Source organism: Schistocerca serialis, unplaced genomic scaffold (genome assembly GCF_023864345.2).
Source record: "Schistocerca serialis cubense isolate TAMUIC-IGC-003099 unplaced genomic scaffold, iqSchSeri2.2 HiC_scaffold_1196, whole genome shotgun sequence".
Taxonomy (NCBI): Eukaryota; Metazoa; Arthropoda; class Insecta; order Orthoptera; family Acrididae; genus Schistocerca; species Schistocerca serialis.
The window spans coordinates 400,001-405,000 of record NW_026047399.1 but is presented as its reverse complement, the minus strand read 5'-3'; positions in this window follow the sequence as shown (position 1 = coordinate 405,000).

Here is a 5,000-nt window from a genome sequence, read left to right as displayed (position 1 = left end):
TGTATACGTCTTACCGACTGTGCGGGTCTCACCAGAGCGAGCCTGTGGGCCCACACACTGGCCCCATACCCCACAATCGGTGCGAGGATAGAGTTATGATACATTTTGGTAGCCACAGGTGGTACATGGAATCGTCTTTGGCCTATACTTATCAACTTGTTGAAGATATTTGTGGCCTTTATCGCAACATGACCTATATGTGGAGTATATGACCAGGCCTCGTCGATATATACGCCTAGATATCTTAAGGTTTTTTGTCTTGTGACTATTCTGTTGTTTATTCTTACTGTGGGATCACGTGCAAGCTTTCCCTTTAGCAATATATATGATGACTTATGTGGTGCAATCTGTAACTTAGAGTCACTGCACCACCGCATTAATATTTCTGATGCAAGTGCAGCTCGATTTTCTACTTCCAGACGACTGTTACCCTCCACCATTATGAAGAGGTCATCAGCATAGGCAACCGCACCAAGTACTGCATTGCTTTCTTGTAATGCATGCAACAAAGGGTCCATGTTTATGTCCCAAAAAATGGGGCCACACACTGAACCCTGTGGGCATCCCTTCGTTATAGGTTTGGACACTACAGCACCTGGAGCGGAGATCCTAGCAACTCTATGTTGACAGTAATCCCTCAGACAGCCATATAGTGACACCGGACACTCAATTTCCCGCAAACGGGAGAAGAGCGCCGGCCACCACAGGCTATCGAAGGCACCAGATATATCCACCGTGATTCCTAATACATACCGACTGGTGGAGGAGCGAGCCGTGTCGGCTACTTTGTTAATGGCATCTGATGTCGATTTACCCTTCCTAAAGCCGTACTGCAACTCGCTCATGCCGCGCAGTATTCTGTGGCTTGACAGTCTATGCACGAGTAGCTTCTCCAGAGTCTTTCCCAGGACGTCCAGCAGGCAGATCGGTCTATACGACTTAGGGACTGTAGGATCTTTATTCGGATCTTTCTTAATAATGACGACCTCCGCAGTTTTCCATTTCGTTGGGAAGCGTTGAGTTTCTAAGCAGTGGTTGAAAATAACTGTGAGACATGGAGCCAACTTACGTACCAGATGCTGCAGGACCTCCGCAGGAATTGCGTCTGGTCCTGGAGCCTTCCGCCTGGCGAAGGAATTTACTGCATTTACTACCTCCTCCTGTGAGAAGGGGTAGACATTTAATTCATTATAGTATGGCTCCTCAGCTGCCTGTCTCAGCATGGCTTGCCTTTCAGTGTCGTTTCCTCGATCGTCATCTGGCAAGAGAACTCTGAGTAATTCCTCAGCAGTCTGTTGCCAGTTTGTCGTCATTATATCTGTGTCCGCTATCCTCACTGTTGACAGGAGCATTGGTGAGTGGATCTTCTCCCTCACAATCTTGTATGGAACCCCCCAGGGGTCCAAAACAAGATGCGAGTGGACAAAGTCCTCCCAACTTTTCTGTCTGTGCTTTATCAAGGATTCCTGAAAATTTCTTTTTTGCCTCCTGTAAATTGCCAAGTGATACTGTCTTGCGTCCTGGGTAAAGGCCCGTTGATAGAGACGACGAGCTCTCCTCATACCCTGCCGAAGCCTGGTAAGCTCAGGAGTCCACGGAGCTGTCGCTCTGCGGATGTACCTCTTCTTTAATGGCACAGAGGCAGCAACAGCCGTCTTTATAGAGGTTACAAGAACTTCAACTGCTTCATCGAGGACAAAAGCATTATTTACCAACTCTGGAGGACGGAACTCCGCCTCGAGCAGGTCCCAATTGGCTTTCCCATAGTCTAATTGCATTATCCATTCATCAGAAACATGTACTACTCCTAGTGAAATTACAAATTCTATCAAGTTATGATCACTTGTTGTGTGTCCATCGTGTACATGCCAGTTTCTGATCTTATCTCTTACATTTTCCGTGGATAATGTTACATCAATATGTGATTCTGCACCCGCTCTACTTCTGTATGTGGGTGGATTTCCAGGTAGGTTCTCCACCTGGAGGTGGTGCTCCATTATCAGGTCCTCGAGTGCACTACCTCGAGCATCTTGTACAGGACTATGCCACAACGAGGATTTGGCATTGCTGTCCATAGTTATTATTACTAGATTTCCTTGTAGCGCTCTCAGGACACGAGAGAGATGTTGCAAATAGGGTTCGATGTTATCTCTAAATTGGCAATAAACATTTACTAAATACCAAGTCGTGTTCATTAGATTAACTTGAACTACTGAGATATGAGAAGTACAAAATTGTGTTATAACAGTTGTTTTAATTAATTTGTTCAAAATTATTATGGTAGACATGGGATTTGCCCCTGTTGAGATAACCTGAGCCGTCACAGGAAAGCCAGTGACCTTGCCAGAGGCGGAGTAAGGCTCCTGTATTAGTATTATATCTACCTCGTTTTCTTCAGTCATTTTTCTAAGTTCCTGTGTGACGGTATTACTTCTCATAGCATTTAATTGATAAACCTTGACGGATGCCATTACGGATGTCTAGTATAATAGTGATCTTCAGGCCACTTCTTGTAGGGATCAAAACCAATTCTCCCGTACATCATTACCATCTCTCTATAAAGCTTTTCTATGTCAAAAACCCTGCCCCGTCTTTGAAAGACCCTGTGAACTAGAATCAGTAACTCTTTGTGTTCACATGGCAGATTTAAAGATGCCAGCTGTATGCAATCAACGTCCTCCAGAGTTGGAAATGTTATTTTCTTCCCGTTTGGGTGCCCAGCACGTACAAGCTGTCTCAGAGCAACCATCAAAGTAGACGGCTCCTCTAGTCGTGATAACTTTATTGCGTCTTCACACATATTGTATACATCTCTGGGAGGACATGCATTATATGTTTGTTTATCTACTTTGTTACAAGGTGTATCTACAGACTGGGATAGGGTTAGCATCTGCAAAGGACCACCACCTGACACCAAATTATCTATCAAAATATCTACACTACGTGTTTGGTCTGCTTCTGTACTCGCCGAGGGCGCCGTCCTCTCTTCTTCCTCGACCGGCAAGGATTCAGCTGTCGCTGGCCCCGCGCTGCTCGCACCTCCAGTAGCCCCCAATGCCTCAGGTGGCACAGGGGGCCCATCCCGGGCCGATTCTGACCTGTTGGAAATTAACCTCCACCAACGCTCCGCGTCCCTTGCTTTCTTGCTAGGAGATTTATGGTTCTTTTTCGCACCCTTCTTATGGTTCTCCATAATCGGTGCGTTGTATCTGTCGTTGCAATAGTAGTTTGTATGTCGCACATTCCTTTCCAGGTGTGCGACATGTTCTCTTTCTGTACATGCAAGGTATGCAGACCGGGGGGGAGGCCTGTCTTGAACAGTTTTTCTTGTCATGGCCGTCATGGCCACAATGTGCACAGACTGAATTCTTAATTTCACAGTACTTGGCCACATGGCCGTAATCTTGACATTTGGTACATCTAGGTACCGCTGTGTAGTCTTTTATGGAAACTGCACTGTACCCAACGTACAGTCTATTGGTCTTAATTATAATTTTCCTCATCTCTGGTGCTATTTCCGCAACGTGATGTACAGTTGTACGATCACGAGGACCAGTCTTAAATCTCAGTTTAAACTTTTCTAAGAATTCCTCTCGTTTCATCTGTTCTTCGAAATTTTGTGTGTAAATGCAATCCATGATATCATCCTGTGTCATGTATGTCGGTATATCATATAACATCATTAGTGGACGCCTTTTTCGCGGTTTCTCACAAGTGAAGTGCTGTTTTAACTGTGGATTATTTATTAGTTTGTCTGAATCTTCTGGGGAGGCTACTTCTACAATTAATAAATTTTTTGTTGTTCTTACTGCATTTATTCTTATTTTATCTTTCTTTGGGTTTATACTTTTTTCAAAGTTTTCTTTTGCTTTCTTTATATCCTCTCCCTTTTTTGGTTTAACAAACAAGGTCGGGACAACTTTCTCAACGTTCTGCTTTATTACCTCCTGCACTTTTTGTCTCACTGTAGAAGTTGCAGCAGCTGCTGCATATGTCTTGACAGGCTTTTGTAGTTCTTTTCTTAGTCTCTCGTTTTCGGCTTGTACTTCAGAGTACTTGCCTTCTAGTCGCGCGTGGGCTAACGCCCATTGCGCAATAGTCTCCTTGAGCACTCTTACTTGCTCGGCATTTATTTTGCCGTGTTTTACACTTCGATCGAATAGTCGAAGGAAGTGTGAATGTCGGTCAACGACCGACATATCATCGCCCACGTCATCCTCGAAAATAGGAGCATCATGCTCCGAAGCGCCAGCATCACTCTCTTTGTCGTCAGCCATGATTTTTAAGAGAGTGAGAAAAAGAAGACCCGTCTGATAACCCCCGACCGGTTCCACGGGCATGAGGGGGGGCAAAGCAGCTTGTCCACCAGTCCTGCCCCGGGACCAAGGGCATTTTATCTAGCTGCATAGGTTAAGGGCGCCGTTCCCAACGTCCTTGTCCTCCTCGCCAGCCGTGTCTCCCGAGATTTCTCCCGTCCCTTCCCCGCCGAGTGCCCCCCGCACTCCGGGAAGGCGGATTCACCTCCCGCGCTTCACCTCTTACTAGGCCAGGTTCCCACCTAATGGCCTAGGACCCGGTCCTACTCAGGTGCCGGGCCGGTCCCCCAGACTTTCAGAAGATCGCGCCCATCTAACCTAGCCGCTCGATGTCACCACCTCACGGTTTGACGGAACGTGCCTCAAGGCACGGCGAAAGGCCCTCGGCGGCTCGGGTCGCGATCCCTCCCAGGCAGGCACGGCTGACGGAAACCGGGCGCAGATGCACGGTAGGCGCTCCGGGGACTTTTAACGTCGTCCAAGACGTGAGGAACTGCGGCGGGAGGACCGCAGGGTTCCGGGATCGTCGTGAGACTTACCCTCATACCCTCGCCCAACCACCGCGCTCAACTCAGGGGAGACAGGTGTTGTGTCTCCCGTAACGCAGCTTCCCCTGCGCCATGCACCCTTTGCTTTCGCTTGGGTTGGGGGCATTTAACGTCCTGCCAGGACGGGAGTTTTACG